Source organism: Pelodiscus sinensis, chromosome 1 (genome assembly GCF_052426305.1).
Source record: "Pelodiscus sinensis isolate ZL-2025 chromosome 1, ASM5242630v1, whole genome shotgun sequence".
In the NCBI taxonomy this organism is placed as follows: Eukaryota; Metazoa; Chordata; order Testudines; family Trionychidae; genus Pelodiscus; species Pelodiscus sinensis.
In genome coordinates, this window is record NC_143052.1 from 130,980,864 (window position 1) to 131,003,106 (window position 22,243).

General features: G+C 44.9%; 1 protein-coding gene and 1 long non-coding RNA gene across 2 annotated transcripts in view; one reads left to right on the top strand and one right to left on the bottom strand.

Moving 5' to 3' along the window:
* Nucleotides 1–22,243, bottom strand: part of LOC102453877 (potassium voltage-gated channel subfamily KQT member 1-like) — a 655,800-nt gene that overhangs the window by 230,560 nt on the left and 402,997 nt on the right. The window lies entirely within an intron of this gene.
* LOC112544540 (uncharacterized) lies at nt 481–14,526 on the top strand. Its single transcript, XR_003087881.3, has 3 exons — nt 481–603; nt 1,978–2,194; nt 14,391–14,526. It is a non-coding gene; the product is annotated as an uncharacterized LOC112544540 (long non-coding RNA).

Genomic DNA, 22,243 nt, shown 5'->3' on the forward strand with positions numbered 1-22,243 from the left:
TTCATTAGTTACATGGTCTTGGTTGTCCTTAACGGATAGATAGATAGATAGATAGATAGATAGATAGATAGATAGATAGATAGATAGATAGATATGCTTAAAACCAATCTATTTATATTTCCTGTGTGCCTCCTCATTTCTCTCACTACTGTTAATTAACCAAGATTATTATTATATATTTATTAGCTGCACTGAGGTAGCACCCAAAAGCTCTGTGTCATGGACCTGTCGTTTTGTTGTCAAGCTACAGGCTGTGGCTAGATGCTGTATAAACACAGAACATAATACACACAGCTCTCAATGTAAGACAGATATTACTGTGCCTTTCTCAAACTACTTGATCCCACAGGGAAGTCAAGGCTGAATTTTATGACATCACAATGGTTTACAGAGCAACAGAGAAAGAAGTTGTAAAACAGGATTATGACTTCAGTGGAGGATGCAACAGAAGGGGTAAGGTAGTGAGGGCGGGGGGGGGGGGGAGATCTTAAAAGCAGTGCTAGCCTTCCATTACAAAATTCAAAACCGCACCAGTGCTTTGCTATAAACCCAGAATTTGGTCCAGGCTCTTCCAAAAGTCCGTGGACATGGGCTGAATTTCAGGTAAACACCCTTCCCTCCTCCTCGCTGCAGGGAGGCCTTTTTTCAGAGCTGGGTTAAGGACTTCTGCTGCTGCACAGCTTGTGTATCATGTAAGAAACAACTGCTATCTTTAACAAAGAAACCCCTCTCCCGGGAATTGCACTCTTTCTGCCTCGCCAGACCATATACTGTAACTATTTGTTTGCTTTTTTTTTTTTTAACAACTCCCTTTTCTGCTTCTCGCACCATGCAATAAATGCCACCACTAATGAGATAATATCAGTGTGTTTGAGAGCAGACTGACCCTGCTGTTTTCAAGCAGTTTCAACTTCTCGACAGTCAGGAGCCTGCCTAATGTTCTGTGGCTGCCTCTGGTCAATGACATGGTAGGAACTGCCTTATCTCCCTGTGGGAGAAAGGCCACTGCCAAAACCACAGCTACTTGACTGGGAAGGAAGGCCTGCTCTAATGAAACAAGCAAACAGCCTGAGCCAGAGTAGAAGGCTGACAACAAATAGCCTCCAATTTGAAAGCATTTCCATTTTCTCTGCATGTCAACAGACAGCACAGTTTGGGCTCTAAGTTGGATTCATGAGACTTTGTTAAACATTTTGCCATAAAGCATCATCATTTGAAATTTTTGGTATGCGCCTTCACTTTTTACACCCCCCCCTTTTCATTGAGCCCTATCTTGGAAGGGTAGAGCCGTCTTTAAAATAGATCAGTTGTAGATTATGGTTAAATTGTTTTCTTTTATTTTTGTTTCTAATATCACCTTTCCCTCCAGAGCCACTTGTGGGAAGATGCTGTGTTGTTTTACTATCTCCCCATGTCATGTCCTTCCTAGTTATCCCAATACCCGATTGACATCTGCCGAGGATCTGGCCTATAAATTCTCTTGGCAAAGGATCCAATTCCGCCACTCTGAGTAACAGTGTATAATACCTTACTCAGGAAGCAGCCACATTGAAACCCTTGGGGCGTCTCAAAGAGCGCAGTGCTTTGCATTTGGAGTAAGGGTGGCAGAATCAAGCTCTAACTTAGGGTATGTCAACACTACCACCCTAGTTCGAACTAGGGTGGTTAAATATCCCGGGTTTCATTTGCATCTTGCCGGGCGCCGCCATTTTTAAATCCCCGTTAGTGCGGACTCCGTGCCGGTGGCTACACGCGGCACGGAGTAGGTAGTTCGAATTAGGCTTTCTAGTTCGAACTACCGTTACTCCTTGTGGTGCAAGTGTCAGAAATACAGGTAATGGGTAGGGTTGCCAGATGGTTTAACAAAAAGACTGGACACACCTGGCATTACATCACAATCTACATTACATCTTATTTAGAAAATACCGGACATTTCTATTTTCTCATTTATATTTTCTCAATTTGTTTCCCAAACAGAAAGCTCAAATACTGGACTGTCCAGTTCAAAACCGGACACCTGGCAACCCTAGTAATGGGGCTCCATCAGAGCTCACAGCAACGGGCAGATTTCAAACACAGACTCAGCCCACTGGTAATATTTTATTCTCTGATCCCCCAAAGACTAAATTTTCCTCTGGAAGAAGTGTCCAACTTTCACGGAACTCAGCTGGAGACAAATTCATCCTAAATAAAGGTATTCAAAGTATTTTTAAAATCTTTTTATTCTCTTTCTCATAATAAAATTTTAAGACACTTGAACCACAAACTTGTATCCTTAGGGACATTTTTCCTCTTTGATTGCTATTCTGTGCCTGTTTCCGTGGCATTGCTCAGGAGCTGGTGGCATTGATTGCATGAATGTCTAAAAAGGACTGAAACATTCATTATGAAAAAAGGACTTGTCAAAATTACACAGATGGTGCAAACAACCTACCTGTCCAACTGGTCATCACCTTCACAGCAGGAAAGTACCTCACAGGGACTGATGAATTTATCCGTGTAACTGTCCCCCATGCTTTATGAAATGGATTTATGGACATGAATATACATAACTCAAAGGTGCTTTGAGCAAATTATTTCATGTAACCCATCCATCTTCATGTCATGATCTGTTGGTTCTGTTTCTCTTAGTCTGATGTAGGTATCATTTTTGTGTGTAAAATTTGTGTGTGGGGAATACTTTGTGAATTTTAAATGTGTGAATGAGAGGTATGGAGGGTGTGACGGGCCGGCAGCGGCCCACACTAGAACGGGGCGGGCAGCGGCCCCTGTCCCGGCAGAGTGCCCGGGAGGGGCTGCCTCGCCGGTGCGCCTTCAGGAAGGCGCGCCCACTGAACACTGCAAGGAGCGGAGTCCCGCGGCCACGGGGAATAGGGCGGGCCAGCGGGCTGGGCTGGACGTGCGCGCCCCCGACGGAGGATGCCAGGATGCAACTCTGTCCCCTGTGCCCCGACACAGAGATGCCGGCAACCCCGGGAGCAGGGATGGGGGAGACGGCGTGACGTCTGGTGGGAGGTTCAAAAGCTGCCCCAAAGCCAGAGCAAAGGGGAGGATGCCAGGGAGGCAAGTCCTCTGTCCCTGGTAGAGACGGGGAGACGGGACACTGGGGAAGCTGCGGAGCAGAATCCTGCATCACCCCGGCGAAGAGGTAAGGATCATCGGCTCGGGCCCAAAAACTGCGGACTCCAGGGTGGCTAGGAAGCAGCCAGGGGCAGGGTCCTTTTGGCGCCCATGGGCTGACATGTTACGGGGTAGGACTCCGTCAGCCGGGTAAGGGTCAGAACCCAAACCCTTAGAGCCCCGGGCTGGGACCCGATGGAGAGGGTGGGCCCAGGTCTCCCTAGTCCCCTAGATTCCTCCAGGCTGCACCCAACGTGGGGGAGAAGGGAGCAAGAGGGAGACAGAAGGCACCGCCACCCCCAAGAACCGCGGGGAAGGACTGAAGCACCCGGGGGGAGGGGAGGGAGAGCATCGGGAGCTCATGCCCATCGAAATCCTTAAACCGTAAGAACCCGACAGTGGGCTCGCTGGGCCGTGACCCCGAGAAAGGGGTTGCGTGCTCGCGCCCAGAACTAGATCCGTCACAGAGGGTGTTCGCGTCATTGTCTTGATGAGCAACTGTTAAACAATCTCTTTTGTCCTTAAGTCTGAGCAGTGCTTGGTAGGGAGTGGCCTCAATTCTTTGAAAAAGAATAGGAAAACGGAGGCCTTGGTCTTTTGGCTGGACTGCACCTGAAGACCCCGAGGGAGTGGGAGGAGAGACAGCCCTGGTTTGGAGGGGGAACCAGAAAAGAGGTTTTAGGGTGAGTTTGAAAAGTTTGTACTAAGGTTGTAGTGTAGTATTAGCCAAGTGGTTTGGTTCTTTTGATTTGTAACCTTCTTTGCTCGGCCTGATCTCACTTATTACCACTTAAATCCTACTGCTTGTACTAAATAAAATCGCTTTTATTGTCTATCAAACTCAGTGTAAATAATTATTAATTTGGGGAGCAATCAGTGTGCACATTCCCCTTTTCATTGTTAAAGCTGTCTTACCTAATTCTTTAGGGGTTGGTCCCAATTGGGAAGTGGTATCCCAGGAAGCTGGGCCCTAAACTGCACTCACCTTGGATCTGGGAGAGATCAGTGGAGCTAGGCCAGCAGGACCGGGCGGTGAGAAGCTCCAGAGAGCAGGAAGGCAAGTGGCGGTGACTGTGTCAGCACTCCAGGAGGCAACCCCGAGGGCTCTTCTGTGACCTCAACCATCATAATCTGAACCACACCAAAGCGATTATCAGTATCTGTGTTTTACAGATGAGGAACTTGGGCACAAGGAGACTAAATGAGTTGCCCAAGGTAATACAGGAAGTCTGTGGCAGACAAATAAATTGAATATAGATCTCTCGAATATTAATCTAATGCCTTAACCACAAGCCCATTGCTAACTCTCATGTCACATCATAACATGGCTCAAAGGAAGAACAGTAACTGGAACTTATGGGCTAAGGGAGCCTGGATGGCCCAGTAGCAAGGACACAAGCCCCAGAGACTAAAGAAATCCAGGTTCAGCTTCATCACAGGCTTCTTGCCTGAAATAGACACATTATTTAGAATAGGTCTACACTACAGCTGCCACCAGTCCCCAGCTATGCTGCAGCAGCTGTGCCACAGTTGCATCATGGTGAAGGTGCTTCCTACAGTGATGAAAGAGGTTTTTCCATCAATGTAGTTTATGCATGAGTGGTTGGCTAAATGAGTGAGCGCACCGGCACACCCTAGGCATGTGTCTCCTTCCAGATGGCAAGGAAACCTGAGTGGAAGTTCCTGCTTTGGAGAGTGCTAACTAGCACCCAGTGACCAGGGGGTTAAACTCAGGTACCTAGCAATGGTGTTGGAGAGGGCCGAGAGAACCAATTGAGGTAGAAGGTTGAAATTGGAATTGAATGTAGATTCCTTGCCTGCTTTCTTTGTGTGGGAGAGAAAAACCAGGAGTTGAGAGACACAGAAGGATTTAAACCTAGGCAGGAATACCATTCCTTTAAGGAATTTGGGGCACGGGAGTGGACTGAACAAATAGAAAATTGGAAGTAAATAAGGGGAAAAGCGAATCTAGTCGCGTTCAGGGTAATTGTTGTGGATTGGTTTGAAATGCTCAGTGCCTCCCCTCCCCTTTTACCATCTAAGCATTGTTATGGTTTTTTGAGCTCTTTGTGGGCCCTCATCTTCTGCACTCGGAGTGCCAGAGTGGGGAACAGCCCTGACAGAGAGAAAGCGAAACTGTTGGATGTTCTGCTGTTTACTGAGTTCACACCTGTCTCACCATTGCATGGACTCTGTCCAGGTGTGCTAACTCACAAATATGTAGAACATGAGGCCCTTTAAAGTAGTTAGAGAGACTGTCTGCTCTCAGTTACACCAGGGAAACTCTACTATGTTATGTAGACACTGAGCCAAAATGGGCCCTAAGTGAGGCCCTATGGCACCAGGAAGCATTTTCCCCTCTCTGAGTCAGTCATTCCCTGGGAGAGAGATGTCAGTAGCCACATTGCTAGCTGGCTCACTGTATGATAGACCTTCCACTTATGCAGCTCAGAGCACAAGGATTCTGCCACAGAGCCTTATCTAAAAGCCACTTAAGTTGGTGGGAGTTCTATCATTGCTATTTGACGGATGATGGATCAGGGCCTTAATCCTTTCATGAAGACACAAATTCTCTTAGAACCAACTGGAATACAGCAAATTAAAAGTGAAAACTGTTTTAATCATAACATTCTCTTTTTCATGTGTCCTCCAGTAAAGAAAACTTACTATAAAAGGGATGGTTTGATTAATTTTTAAAGGTCTTTTCACATGTTTGTGTTGGGAACAACCTTTCTTCTCTGCTTAAGTCTTAAATGCCACCCAATGAATGAAAAGATTTCATTTCTCAGAACGCCTTTGGCTTAGACTATTTTGCTTTTTACACCTTCCTTATATGATACGGATGGACAGGTAAAAAGCAGTTTTTCTAATCTGACAGTGTACAATAATGCCAGTTGATGAAATAATCATTAGCTACCAGAAAAATCATACTGTAGTTAGAAATATTTCCCTTGTTTAGAAAACTAGAGCAAACTGTTCTGATGAAAGTTCTTAAATCTCATAGGGTATGTCTACACTACAAAGTTAGTTCGAACTAACGGACGTTAGTTCGAGCTAACTTTCATAGGCGCTACACTAGCGCTCCGTTAGTTTGAATTTAATTCGAACTAACGGAGCACTTAGTTCGAACTAGGTAATCCTCATTCCACGAGGATTGAGCCTAGTTCGAACTTGCTAGTTTGAATTAAGGGCTGCGTAGACCCTTAATTCGAACTAGTGGGAGGCTAGCCCTCCCCAGGTTTCCCTGGTGGCCACTCTGGCCAACACCAGGGAAACTCATCTGCCCCCCTCCCGGCCCCGGACCCCTTAAAGGGGCACGGGCTGGCTACGGTGCCCGTGCCAGGTGCAAGCCTGCCAGCACCCAGCCAGCAGACCCTGCACCTGGCACGGATCGAGCCACCCACCTGATGCCCCCCAGCCCTCCCCCTCTTCCCGGGACCAGGCTGGTGGCTCCCGGGAGCTTGCCCAGGACCGCAAGAGGTGGGCACCCGCCTGGTCTAATGCGGACATTGTGGACCTCGTCCACGACCTCCGCACTAGGCACAGGAAAGTGGCCAGCTAGGGCAGGAGAGCTGCCAGCCTGGCCACCCAGGAGCAGGTGTGCATGAAAATCAAGGGGGTCCACTGAGACCCCCGACCCTGAGCCCTGAGCTTACAATGGCCATCCTGGGTCAGACCAAAGGTCCATCTAGCCCAGTAGCCTGTCTGCCGACGGCGGCCAACCCTAGGGACCCTGGAGGGGATGGACCGAAGACAGTGACCAAGCCATTTGTCTCATGCCATCCCTCTCCAGCCTTCCACAAACCTTGGGCAGGGACACCACTCCTACCCCCTGGCTAATACCACTCCATGGACCCAGCTTCCATGACTTGATCTCACTTCCCTTTAAACTCTGTTCTAGTTCTATCCTTCATAGCCTCCTGCAGCAAGGAGTTCCACAGGTTGACTCTGTGCTTTGTGAAGAACAACTTTCTGTTACTAGTTTGAAGCCTGTTACCCATTCCTTTCCTTTGGTGTCCTCTAGTCCTTCTTTATGGGAACTAATGAAGAACTTTTCTGTATGCACCCTCTCCACCCAACTCCTGCTTTTAGAGACCTCTATCCTGTGCCCCCTCCGTCTCCTCTTTTCTAAGCTGAAAAGTCCCAGTCTCTTTAGCCTCTCTTCATATGGGATCTGTTCCCAACCCCTGATCATTTTAGTTGCCCTTCCCCCTCCCAGCCTCTCTTCCCCTCTCCCACCTCCTTTTCCCAGTCTCCCCCAGTTTTGTTCAATAAAGACACATTCCATTTTTGAACACAATTGTCCTTAATTTGTACATCAAGAAAAGGGGCTAGGGAAGGGTAAGTGGAAGGAGGTGAGGGAGGAATGGGGTACACGCCCCCAATGGGGAGGACTGGGCTGGCTCTGCGGGCTTCTGGGGGTGGAAGCTCTCCTGCAGCCCCCCAATTGCTCCCTCTCCCCAGATGGCAGCCTGCGGCAAGTGCAGCCGGTCCGTTGGCCGAGTGCTGTGATGTGCCCAGTGTGGGTACTTCGGGCACTCCAAGCCAGGACTGCTTTGCAAGCGGGGCACCCCTGAGAACTGTCTGTCCGGGGTGGGGGTCGGGACCCTTTAAGCACAGCCCTCTGCTAGCCTGAGACAGCATCTCCACGCTCTAAGTCCTCCTCTGATGCCCTGCTGGCACTGCTTCCAGCCATCCTTAAGCCCGGTTCAGGGTCCACTTAATGTGGACATGCTAGTTCGAAGTAGTAAAACGCTAATTCGAACTAGTTTTTTAGTCTAGATCCGTTAGATCAAATTAGCTTAGTTCGAATTAACTAATTCGAACTAAGTTAGTTCGAATTAACGTTGTAGTGTAGACATACCCATATTTATTGAGCAAACATATTGAAAGTTTCAAATTGAAAGTTAAGGACTCATCACAAACAAACAATTTTTTTTTAATCATAAGTCAAATCCTTCCTCAAAACTAAATTTTAAAAAAGGGTCTAGTCTTAAATAACACTATTTGTTAGCACTTTGTAGCATTATTCTTTTAAAAAAGGAAAGTGAGAACAAACTACCCATTTAATATGTCCTTAAACAACTGTAACAGCATAGTAAGAGAGCTTGTATTTTTTTTGGCACACTCCTCTGTCATAATCCATTGCATACTTTCAAATGTATTTTTTAAATTGCTCAGCTTCTATCATCAACAAACTCATTCAAGGCTGTGTTATTTAAAAGGTGAGTACAAAACTCACAGAACTCACAATGTCCACTCTGACTGACATGTCTGTTACCAAGTAGCACTAAATCACCCCTTTCTGACAGAAAATAAAATGAGCACCGACTAAATGATACCAAAAAAGGAAGACAGTGAGACCATGCCAAATGGTGTACTTCAAAACTCATTTCCATTAAGAAGAAATTTACAAAAATTTACTCTGCCTGCCTTTGCATGAGCAAACATTCCCACATAAAACATGAGATGTTACGTTAGAAATATATGCTGATCAGCAAATGAACTGGATTTTAGGGAAAACAAAATCATCCCAGCCCTATTTTGCCATTGGAGAGATGGTTGAAGTCAGTGGGGGCTGTACCCACCTCATTCAGGGCAAAACAAGACCCCATATCTTCCTCCTCCCTCACCCCCAGTTTGTGTGGGAGATAAAGTCTCCTTTATACATTACACAGCTATACAAGGGATTCTAAAACCAAATGAAACCATGCAGATTATTTAAAAAGGAATAACATTATTGAAAAAAATGTTATACAAGCAGTGGTAAACCTCAGTGGTCTGGGTCTCAGACAACAGAAAATCCCTTTGACAAGTAGTAAACATACTAAAAATAGGAGCTGTTTCTTTTTTTTTAAAGCTCAGCTTAAACTAATTACTTTTGCTTTTCTATCCTGATTTGAGGCTCCATTTGGAGGTGCACGGCAATCGTACATTGTATATTACCATGACCAGGGTTAATTCTTCAGTGTACCTTGGGGCATAACCCACTGTCAAGAGAGCAACATGACTATCAACTGAAGGAAGATTCCCCAGGGCAAATTCTGGCCCCAATTTTATAAATGCAATTTATACATTAAATTAAATGCAAATCTCAATTTAATTTAATATCTAAGGGCAGAATTTGACCTTTATGCTAGCTAAAAAAACCGCTGGTCTCAATCTGTGTGTATGTTAATATATACTTTTAAAAACCTCACTGCAGAGGGACATATATTAGTATGTTTAATAAAATGTCCTATATGTTTCAAAGGTTTGGCATAAGTTCTTCTAATTTTCTTTCACTTTGAAGTGTTCCCCCCTCCCCATTCTGTAATTTTGACAAGAGTTTCCTTTTCATTTTGACTTAACAGGCATTCCACCACAACAAGGGATTTTGTGATCCTAATCTTCTAATTTAGTTACTGTGTATCTGTAAAGTACACTTGTATTTCATTGCTGTATCTCCAATACTGCTACAGCTATCGTTAGTTACTTCATATCTAAAATCTGATTTTGTTCTTTAGTTTTCAGTTCATTGAAGTTCAATTTAGCTTTTCTACTGAAACAAAAGAAAAATTTCCATGGTCATAAAAGTAGTAACTGGGAATGAGTATTTGGCACAGTAGTTTGTTTCTTAATATTCTCCTTGTGTGTGAATTTAAAATAAAATATATTGTTTATAGGAGCCTTCAGCTCAGAAAGTAAACAAAGGTTTCTTTAAACATAGCCTCATGAGCAACTATAATGCAGAGTAGGAAAGAAGGATGGGAACATTAACATTATACTCTACAATGTGTAATCATACATTTTGAATAAACAACAGAATTACCATAAAAGCCAGGGTCAGTGCCTTGATAGGTCACAGGACGTCAGGGTCTGTCACTCAGAGTCACCCTGCACAATGAAAATGTACTAGAAATAATGTTGACTTCAAGCCTTTCTTATGCTGTGGCAGTAAAATCTGAAGCCAAGAATGACCATTTTAACTGAACATTTCTCCCAGCTATAGAAAAGCTGCAAACACCAGTGTAGGACAAACCCAGTTCCACCTGCTGGCAAAAGCAGCTATCACCAACACAGTTTGGTCATCAGCTATGAAAGATGCATTTTCCTGCCTCTGTACTTCATTCAAATTTAATTTCCATGTTGTGCCATAAGAAAAGAGCTTTTTGTTAACAAAAATAAACCAGGCAGCAGCTGATAAGGATGCAAAGAGGAAGGAAAAATAAAAATGACTATAATGGGGTTTGTAAAGTAATTATAATAATAATAATAATAATAGCAATACATAGTAACTTCCACCAAATCTCAACTCTCTGTAAGATAGATAATATTATCTCCATTTCAGAGATAACTGAACTGAGGCCTGTAGAGGTTATGTGACTTGTCCAAAGGTAAAAGTCAGGAAAAAACCTCGGAAGTGAAAATCCTGGCCCCTATTGAATCAGTGGCAACAGACAATGTAACCAGAATTTTGCCTCGGGATCCCTGACTCTGAGTATATTACTCTTACCACTTAACACACCATTTCTCTTTTTTAACTGTCATAGCTCCTACTTATTTAAGGTAGTTGATGCACAGACAGCAGTGAGTCTGGTAACTGGGGAGCCATCAAGGGTGTTGCCCACAGCTAAAGCTGATCTGGAACACTCCTGCATGTCTGAAATTAGGTTCTGTTGTAGATTTTGTTTTAGTACCCAGTCTAAATACCATACAGCTCTTGCCATAGAATCACAGAACACTAGAACTGGAAGAGACATCGAGAGCTCATCAAGTCCAGTACTCTGCCCTCATGGCAGGACCAAGCAGTGTCTAGATCATCCCTGACACGTGTTTATCTAACTTGCTCTTAAATATCTCTAATGATAGAGATTCCCCAGCCTCTTTAGGCAATATATTCCAGTGTTGAGTCTAGGCCATTATCCACATTGTGGAGACAGAGAAATTAAAGCATTGATGTTAAGTGAGTTGTCCAAGACCAGAGAGGTAAATGAGCATCCAAAGTATTTGTAGAACCCCGCAAATCCAGGATATTCACTTTATATTCACAGGTATCCATCTCTGCAGATGTGGATGTAGACAGCCGCAGGTCATTTTTGTGGATACTGATACGGATGCAGATACAAAATTGTGCGTCTAGGCAGGGCTCTAAGTATTTGTCGAACTCATGAGTTTTAATTGCCAGTTTTGAAGTCTAACTACTAAAGCATGGCTCATTCTCAAAGGGCACGTGTAGACAGCTGGGCAAAAGTCAAATTAAGCTACTCAACTTCAGCTACATCAATTGCATAGCTAACGTCAAAATAGTTTAATTCAGCTTTTGGTGCTGTCTACACAGCAGGAAGTTGAACACTCTTCCTTCAGCTTCCCTTACTCCTCATACAATGAGGCTGTGTCTAGACTGCATCCCTTTTCCGTTTATGGAAAAGGGATGCAGTCTAGACACAGCCTGAGGGTTATAGGAGTTTAGATTACATGCCTCTGCTGACGGAGGCATGTAAAATAGGCTACCCAACATAGCCAATGAAGTGGGGATTTATATATCCCCGGCTTCATTAAAATAAAAATGGCCACCTCACTGTGCCAGCTCAGCTGATCGTCGGCACAGCACACGAGTCAAGACGTTTTACAAGGCATAAGGGAGCAGTGGACAAAGGCTTCCCTTGTTGACCGATCTGCGTCTTGACTGACGCGCTGTGCCGACGATCAGCTGAGCTGGCACAGCGCGATGGCCATTTTTATTTTAATGAAGCCGGGGATATTTACATCCCCGCTTTATTGGTTATGTCGGGTAGCCTATTTTACATGCCTCTGTCAGCAGACATATAATCTAGACATACCCTTGGAGTAAGACTTCCCCCAGCTCGCCATTATTTCGAAATAATGGTTTGCTGTGGAGCCATGCTCTTGCTTATTTTGCAATAACAGTTATTCTGAAATAACGCTGCTGTGTAGACATACCCATATGGTTTCCTTTCTCAGAAGGTTTCATCCTGCAAAATTAGATTCTATACCCTTGTTGGAACAAGTTACTACACACCAAAGGTGCATCTACACTGCACCATAACTCAAAATCAGGTACACAATTTGAGCTACACAAATTGCATATCTTATTTTGATACTCTTTCGAAATAGCTTATTTAGTCCTTTGACACTATCTACATAGTGCCAAATTTCAAAATAAAGCCCTATTCCAAAACATCCCTTACTCCTCGTAGAGTGAGGTTCACAGGGATATTGGAATAGTGAGCCCGAAATAACAGGCTTGCTGTGAAGACACGCTATAGCTATTTCGGGATACTCCAGTATCCCGAAATAGCATTGCAGCGTAGACGTATCCCAAGAGTACTTCCAACTTTCCCCCTCATCTAACAGTACTGAAGCACAAACATATAACAACATGTAATGCTATAATTAACCATAAAATCTCTGCTTTGAACCAAAGGAGCTCTCACATAGTACACTGTTTCAGAGGTAGCCGTGTTAGTCTGTTTCAGCAAAACAGCAAAGAGTCCAGTGGCACCTTAAAGACTAACAATTTTATTATGGCATAAAATGGTTAGTCTTTAGGGTGCCACTGGACTCCTTGTTCTAGTACACTGTGTCACTGAAAGGCTGGAACAAGAGCACAACTATCACCGAATCCACCTTTGAATGAGTTTCTGTCTGTGTGTGATGTGCTTGCTTTTTTGGTCTAACCCACAAGTTTGCATTTGTATGGTTAGCTGCGAATCATATATTATTTACCAACATCATCATGAAAACGCCAGGATCTGGCAGTGCTCCAACTGACAATTGAACAGCAGAGACTGTGTGTTTAATTTAGGCAACAGTACAACCAAGCTTTAAAATTCTGACCTTTGAATGGTATACATTTGAACTGGTCAGATAAAATCGTTATTTCTCAAGGCTTTTGTTTAATAACCTCAAAATTATTGGCGGTTAAGAACGAAACAGAAGCCAAATGCTACCCCAAAAAGGTGCTTATTCTGCAAAGTGCGGAGCACTCTCTGTTCCCAGACTTATCTCTACCTAAGCATTTTTACTGCCCTCATTCATCAGTGTCTGAGCAACCTCTGTGCATGTCAAAGTAGAGATAACAATAGAATCTTCCTGTGTTTGTTTGCTTGTTTGTTTTTGTCTTCCAACAGCCTGTTGGGAAAATATAAAATAGTTTATAGGAAGTAACTTTGTTTACGTTCAAGTGTGAGCCAAGGAAATTGTACCGACAGGAAGCTAAGTTGAAGAAATGAGTATTGCATTTTGTTATGGAAATGTGACATCAGTGGCTGTTCTTGTCTCCTGTGGGGGTTAGTTCCGTAATCTAGCTCCAATTCCTGTGAAGGTTTGGCTTCAGCACTTAGAGAACCTCTCCTGGCTGGTCAGGAACTTCATTGTTTGTGCAGATGGTAGCTGGAAGAGAGGTATGGTTGCAGAAGGAGAGGTGATCTCCTTGACAGTTAGGGACAATCTCATGGAGAACCTTGAATATCGGAAAGAAGCCTTGAATTGAATTCTATATTCACTGGGTACACAGAATGTCCATTATTTCTATCAATGGCAGCTGACGATGTTGAACACTTCGTAGGACTTCCTTCCTTCCTGAGCTTCTTCATATTTTTTAAGTTGCACCATTTTTACAAGAACAACGAGAAGTCCTGTGGCACCTTATAGACTAACAGAGATATTGGAGCATAGGATTTCGTGGGCAAAGACCCATTTTGTCAGAGGAAAGTAGGTCTTTGCCTATGAAAGCTTATGTTCCAATATATCTGTTAGTCTATAAGGGTGTCCATCGATAGAGCCATGTAGATTAGGCTGATCGGCGAAGGGAAATGAAGCCGCGATTTAAATAACCCGCGCTGACCTGAAAACCCTTTATTGACCTCCCCATCATGCCTCGTAGGATGAGGTTTACCGAGGAGGTCGATAAAGGGCTTTCATGTCGGCAGGGGAGGTCCAGACTAGCGCGCTGAGCCGACAAACAGCTGATCAGCTGTTTGTCGGTTCAGCGTGGCAGCCATTTAAATTTAAATGAAGCCACGATTATTTATATCGCGGCTTCATTTCCCTTTGCCGAACAAACAAATCTACATGGCTCCGTCGATGGAGCCATGTAGTTTAGACATACCCTAAGGAACAACAGGACTTCTCGTCATTCTTGCAGATTCAGACTAACATGGCTAATCCTCTGACACTTGTCACCACTTTTGCAATCTCTCATCCTCTTCATCCTCACTCAGTGTCAGTCTTCTATTGCCTATTTATACCTCCTGTTCTCTCCGCAGGCACTGGGTTCATGGTTGCTGGGAGAATACAACAGGGAAAGTGGAACAGGATCTGAGCGGATGGTTACATCTCTCTCAGGCTGAATTCCACAAGGGAAACAGGAATCTTCAGCAGTAAGACTGCCTGCTCCTGCCTCCATGCCTGAAAATCCTCAAGAGGGAAGGAACTACCACGATAATCTTCTGTTTGGTGCCTTGGTCCTAAGTCCTTTCTCCTGTCTTCAACCTACATGACTGTTTGGGGGATGAGAAAAGGTGGGAGTCCCAGTTAATGTGCAACCAGATGAACCTTTCCACTTCATTCCATGGAGGAAGTAAGGTGTATCTCCAGCAGAAAAAGCTATGACCCCCCATTCCCAAGCTTCACTGCCTGGAACTCCCTTTGGCTGCAGCAGTCAGAGGGGATACTATGCAGTGTGTTGAGTGGAGCACAGCTTGCACGTGCTTGTCTCCCCCTCATCTGTCCCTCCTCCTGGGGAGGAGAAATGCACATATCAAAGAGACCTTCTATGAACTGATCTGAGGGCGCACACTAGAACAGAATTTTCTGAAGAAGGATCTTAGATTCCTACCACGAACCTAACAAAGCTGCACAGAAATCTCACACTGAAAGCACTGGCTTTCTATACCTCATGACTAAGGCTAAGATTTAGTCATGGGTATTTTTAGTAGAAGTCAAGGAAAGTTCACAGGCAATAAACAAAAATTCCCAGCCTGTGACCTGGCTTGACTTTTATATTTAAATATTCCCAACTAAAACTTGTGGGGTCCCAAGACACCACTGCTCGGGGTGAGGGGGAGGGCAAGCAGGGGCTGATGACTATCCCTTACACTGGCAGTGGGGACTGACTATCCCCAGTCAACCACTGCACTGAGGTCCCAGAGATCACTGCTCTAAAGGCCTCCGGGGTGACCCTTGGAGCCGCTGCTGCTGGGGTGGCCCTGGGGTCAGATGCACTGGCCACTGGAGCTGCTAAATTCAGAGAGATCATGATCCATGACTCTGTGACAGAATCACAGCCGTAACCATGACTAAATCATAGAGCTGGAAGAGACTTCAGGAGGTCATCAAGTCCAGCCCTCTGCCCAAGGCAGAACCAATCCCAACTCAGCCAGGGCTTTGTCAAGCCGACTTAAAAACCTCTAGGGATGGAGATTCCACCACCTCCCTAGGGAAACCATTCCAGTGCTTCACCACCTTCCTAGGGAAATAGTTTTTCCTAATATCCAACCTAGACCTCTCCCACTGTAACTTGAGACCATTGCTCCTTGTCCTGCCATCTGTCACTACTGTGAACAGCCTCTCTCTATCCTCTTTGGAACCTCCCTTCAGGAAGCTGAAGGCTGCTATCAAATCCCCCCTCACTCTTCTCTTCTGCAGACTAAACAAACCCAAATCCCTCAGCCTCTCCTCATAGGTCATGCACTCCAGCCCCCAAATCATTTTGGTTGCTTTCTGCTGGACCCTCTCCAATGTGTCCACATCCTTTCTATAGTGGGGGGCCCAGGACCGGACACAATACTCCAGATGTGGCCTCACCAGAGCCAAATAAAAAGGAATAATCACTTCTCTAGATCTGCTGGCAATGCTCCTCCTAATGCAACCTAATATACCATTAGCCTTCTTGGCTATAAGGGCACACTATTGACTCATGTCCAGCTTCTCATCCACTGGAATCCCCAGATCCTTTTCTGCAGAACTGCTACTTAGCCAGTCAGTCCTCAGCCTGTAACAGTGCTTGGGATTCTTCCGTCCCAAGTGCATATATAATAGACAGGTTGATCAAATAGGCAAACAAAACCACCCTGTTACAGACACATTGCAACATGATTACAATGTACAGGCAGTCCCCGAGTTACGGCGGGACCATGGCGCATCTGGGCGTCCCGCTGCTCGCGTCCTCCAGGGCGAGAAAAGCTGCTCCGCGTCTCCGTGGTATGCTGGGGGGGAGCCCCCCCAGCAGACTAGGGAGACGCGGAGCAAAGCCGCGGAGCACGGCTCCATGGCTTTGCTCTGCGTCTCCCTGGTCTTCTGGGGAGGGGGGGTGCAGCTAGTGTGCCCCTCCCCCCAGCAGACCAGGCTTTTCTCGTGACGACGCCTGGGGTAGAGCAGCTGGGGTGCTGCCGGGTTGGTCCCACAGCGCCGCTCCTCAGCGCTACTGGACCAGCCTGGCAGCACCTCAGCTGCTCTGCCCCAGGCGTCCCTAAGTCAGCCGCTGCTGAAACTGACCAGCGGCTGACTACAGGAAGCCCGAGGCAGAGTTGCTCTGCCCCGTGCTTCCTGGAATCAACCGCTGATCAGTTTCAGCAGCAGCTGACTTGGGAACACCTGGGGTAGAGCAGCTGGTGTGGTGCCGGGTTGGTCCCCGCAGTGCTGAGGTGCGGCGCTGCGGGGACCTACCCAGCAGCGCCCCAGCTGCTCTGTCCCAGGCGACCAAATTCAGCTGCTGTTGAAACTGATCAGCGGCTGATTCCAGGAAGCCCAGGGCAGAGCAACTCTGCCTCTGGCTTCCTGTAGTCAGCCGCTGGTCAGTTTCAGCAGCGGCTGAATCTGGAAGCCAGTTCCGACTTACATACACATTCAACTTAAGAACAAACCTACAGTCCCTATCTTGTACGTTACCCTGGGACTGCCTGTATATTAAAATGAAGTTGTATATTAAAATCAATTTTCTTTTTGCTTCATGTGTCCCCTTTCAAAGAAATAAACTATGAGGCTTACTAGCATTTAAAATGGCCATAATGAGTACTCATTGTCATTTTCATTTAAGGTAGTCTCATAGACTCCTAGGCTGCGTCTAGACTGGCAAGTTTTTCCACAAAAGCAGCTGCTTTTGCGAAAAAACTTGCCAGCTGTCTACACTAGCCGCTTGAATTTCCGCAAGAACACTGACGATCTCATGTAAGATTGTCAGTGTTCTTGCGGAAATACTATGCTGCTCCCGTTCGGGCAAAAGCCCTCTTGTGCAAACGCTTTTGCGAAAATGGAGATGGGGGCTTTCTTGTGCAAAACCGCATCTAGATTGGCACGGACGCTTTTCCACAAAAAGTGCTTTTGTGCAAACGCGTCCGTGCCAATCTAGACGCTCTTTTCCGCAAATGCTTTTAACGGAAAAACTTTTCCGTTAAAAGCATTTGTGGAAAATCATGCCAGTCTAGACATAGCCCTAGACTTTTAGGCCAGTAGGGACCAACCTGATCCTCATCCTGATCCTGGGGCATGTTGCAGGGCAAAGAACTTCACCAACCCATAATCTCTGGCTGAGTTACTGAAATCCTCAAATCATGACTTAAAAACTCCAAGTTATAGACAATCCACCATTTACATAGTTTAAACCTGCAAGTGATACATACCCCATGCTTCAGAGGGAGGCAAAACCCCTTGAGAGTCTCTGCCAATCTGACCAGGGAGGAAATTCCTTTCCAACCCCAAATATGATGATCAGTTAGACCCTGAGGATGTTGATAAGATTCACCAGCCAGATAACTGGGAAACAATTCTCTGTAGTAACTCAAAGCCCTCCCCATGTGGTGTTCCATCACTGATCGCTGGAGATAGATATTTGCTATTAGTAGTCACATATGTGCTACATGCCACTGCAGGCAGTCTCACCATACCATTCTCTCCCATAAACATATCCTGTTCAGCCTTGAAGCCTGTTAAGTTTCTTGCCCCCATTATCCTTTGTAGAAAATTGTCCCAGAACTTCATTCGGATGGTAAGAAATCTTTGTCTAATTTCAATTAAAACATATTAATGGCCATTTTAAATCCATTTTGTTTGTGTAAAAGATAACACTCAATTTAAATAAGTTTAAATAGGTATTTTGCCCTCGGTATTTATAGGTATTTATAGACTGCAGTCATCTGTCTCCCTAGCTTGCTTTTGGCTAGGCTAAACAAGCCAAGCTCTTTGTCTTTCCTCTCATAAGGTAGGTTTTCCATTCCATTGATCATTCTATTCTCCCTTCTTCGCACCTCTTTGAGTCTGTCTTCGTCTTTCCTAAAAACTGGACACCAGAATTGCATACAGTGTTGCAGGTGAGGTCTCAGCAAAGCCACATATCAGGGAACTAACATACCCTTGTGTCTAATGGAAATACTGTGGCTGATGCATCCTAAGTCTGTGTTAGCTCTTTTCATGGCCACATCACATTAGTAACTCGTAATTATTCTGTGATCAACAAATGTACACAGGTCTTTTTCCTCTTCTGCTGCTTCCAACTGATATGTACCCAGCTAATAGTAAAAATTCCTGTTGTCAGTTCCTAAGTGCACAATCTTGCATTTTACACTATTACATTTCATCCTATTTCTATTATTCCAGCCTTCAAGGTCATTCAGATAAATGTTCTTGTATAATATTCCAGTCCTCCTCTATATTGGTTATGCCTCCCAAATTTGTGTCATCCACAAATTTTATTAATAGGTCCCACTTTTTGTTTCAAGATAATTTATAAAAATGTTAAATAACCCTGTGTAATGTATTTGATCACAGAGGTCACTTTGGGGCTGTCACCTGATGTGGTGGTCATACCACTGAGCCTGCCCACCTGCCTTCTCAGCTCCCAACCACCCTGTTCCTGCCTTCTCAGCTCCCAACCACCCTGTTCCCCAGGCAAGGCACACAGTTTGGGTAACACACAGCACTTATTTCAAACTAGAGCTTCTTCCTACTCCTTCTCATACAAAGAGTATGAGAATTACAGGCAGTCCCCGGGTTACGTACAAGATAGGGACTATAGGTTTGTTCTTAAGTTGAATTTGTATGTAAGTCGGAACTGGCTCCAGATTCAGCCACTGCTGAAACTGATCAGCGGCTGACTACAGGAAGCCCTAGGCAGAGTTGCTCTGCCCCCGGCTTCCTGGAATCAGCCGCTGATCAGTTTCAACTGCGGCTGAATCTGGACTCCTGGGACAGAACAGCTGGGGCGCTGCCGGGTAGGTCCCCACAGGACCAACCCGGCAGCACCCCAGCTGCTCTACCCCAGGCGTCCCGCAACAAAAGCCTGGTCTGCTGGAGGGGGGGGGGGGGCACACTAGCTGCGCCCCTTCTCCCCCCAGCAGACCAGGGAGACCCGAGCAAAGCTGCGGAGGCGCAGAGGTCCCGCCGCCTCTGCGGCTTTGCTCCTGTCTCCCTGCTGTGCTGGGGGGTAGTCCCCCCCAGCACAGCGGGGAGACCCGAGCAAAGCCGCACAGGCGGCGGGACCCCGCTGCCCGTGCGGCTTTGCTCCTTTGCCCCGGAGCAAAGCCACACAGGCGGCGGGGTCCCCTGCCTCTGTGGCTTTACTCCTGTCTCCCTGCTGTGCTGGACTCCCCCCCAGCACAGCAGGGAGACAGGAGCAAAGCCGCAGAGGCGGCGGACCCCGCCGCCTGTGCGGCTTTGCTCCGGGGCAAAGGAGCAAAGCCGCACGGGCAGCGGGGTCCCGCCGCCTGTGCGGCTTTGCTCGGGTCTCCCCGCTGTGCTGGGCAGTCCCCCCCAGCACACCAGGGAGACCCGGAGCAGCTTTACTCGCCCCGGAGGACACGGTGGCGGGACCGGTGCACTCTGGGCGGTCCCGCCGCTCGCGAGCTCCGGGGCGAGAAAAGCCCCGTTCGTAAGTGCGGATCCGACATAAGTCGGATCCGCGTAAGTCGGGGCCTTCCTGTACTCTACTCATGAATTACTTGAAGGCATAAATTGCCCACAAGAAAAGTTGCTTCCTATCTTCATCATTTAGTGATTGACTTATGTCCTGAAACATGACAGTTGATCCTTCTTATTGTCAGGAAAATCATAACTAAATGTAACTGTGGCTGTTCTGATTTCCTATATTTTTGTCCACCCCGTAAGCTCTCAGACTCAATGATGTCTAGAGTTCCATAGTTTGTTCTGTGTGCATGTTAAAAAAAAGTATTTATTTTTGTCACTTTTATATTTTTTGCATTTCAGTGAAAATTCCATTGGTCTTCATAATTAGTAAACAGGAATACCCAATTAACTGTTTATTTTAAAGCTAGTTCAATCATGCTTTTGAATACAGGCACACATTTCCCATAAATGTATAATCCAATCCTGTTTCTCTTGTAGTTATCAGACCCGTGTTTAGTTTGTCCTATACCAATAAATCAGAGCATTCAGAGTTATAGCAATAATTTATTTGGCTTCACGTATATAAATCTTGATAAAGTATTTAAGGTCTCCCCCAGTTCCAAAATTTCTCGCAGCTGAATAAATGTTAATAAAAAATAAATCAATAAGTACAGTATAAAATAAATCAGAAGTAGCCACAAAAAGCGTATACACTCTGTCTGCCTTATTTATATCCATCTATATTTATACACACACAGAGTATATATTTAGCAAAATTATGTCTTTCCACAAGAAAGTGCTGACACTCATCTCAAGATGACTATTAAAAGAGTAGAGAGAGAAAAAGACAGCACTGTTTTGATGAAATAAGTGCATATATGATATCTGAATTGCTTTACCTATGCTTCTCTGACATTGAATACTGACATTATATATATTTATAGGCTGTAGTTTTAGGATTGTGAAAAATATTTCTTTTCTCTATGTGATGCAGAATTGGTTTTTTGGTCCATTTACACCAATCATAAATATCAATATTTTTAAGAAATGGATTTGGGAACGTTCCCTTCACCCAGTTCCCATCAAAATGCAATAAGCCATAGAAGACTGTCTGATTTGCTTTAAAAAAATATGTGGGTGTCTTAGAGCTGCTGAGAGAGGAGTGCACGCCTTTCAATTTATTTTTAATATAACTTCCATTAACATGACTTCCAATGTGCTTCGGTGATACTCCTTGTCTGCACTGGGAGAAAAATCCATCAATATTTTTTGCGCAAGTTCAGCTCCAGTGCTTGTAGCAATGATGGAACAGGGCTATTTTAAATAGGCACCAACTAGCACTTTGGGCCCTGATTAAGGTTAGCACTTAAATTTGAGGCATAAGCACATTCTTAACAGCTGTTCTGTGTATTATATGCCTATTGTATACCCCTAGTAATAGCTTGATCACTACTCGACTGGATTTGTACTAATGAGCTGATCTAGAGTTAAAAAATTCCAAATTCAATTCACCCAGATGGGAGCGGAGATTATCAGTGTTCTTTAAAGATACATTTGAATTGAAACCTCAAATCTGAAACCTTTTAAAATTTGTTCTGCAAAAGCAGAAATGTGTGTTTAGATTAGAATTTCCACATCCAAATCCATCTTTAGTGTCTTGGGTGAGGAATAGATCTTAAGCAGACCTGCTGTCTGGATATGGTTTAGGTGTGGCAAAAATTTAGTGAGAAAACTGACCACATGAGATTTACTCCGGTTTGGCCTGAAACCTTATAATAGCAGCTCACGAGAATTTACTTTCATCATCCTTGATCAGAGCCTTCACTCTGGTCTGGCCCTGAATCAGACTAGCCTAAACCTAATCAGATCCAGGCTCTCAGACACCTCCTCCTTGGATATAAATTGGATGTAAATTGTTCTATATTATTGTTTTACTTATTTTTTTTTAAATAACAACTGTGTTTTATATCTGTAGAGAGTACCATAAAATGTTTGAAAACATGTATTTTATTAGACTGGAATTAGTGACCACACACAGAGTTTTACATCTACTTGTAAAGAGATTTAATGTTTTTCAGTTGTAGCACTGGAATAGAAGGAGTTACTTGAATGCATAAGAAAAGGCTAAACATTTATTTTGGAAACATGCCTCATTACCCACTACTGTTTGCAAATCTAAAAGTCTTTTCAGAGGACATTGGAAAGGGCAAAAATTTGCCCTAGATTGCATGAAAACTGGGGTCAGATTTTCACTCCATGATCAAAGCTAAAATTCAGTTTT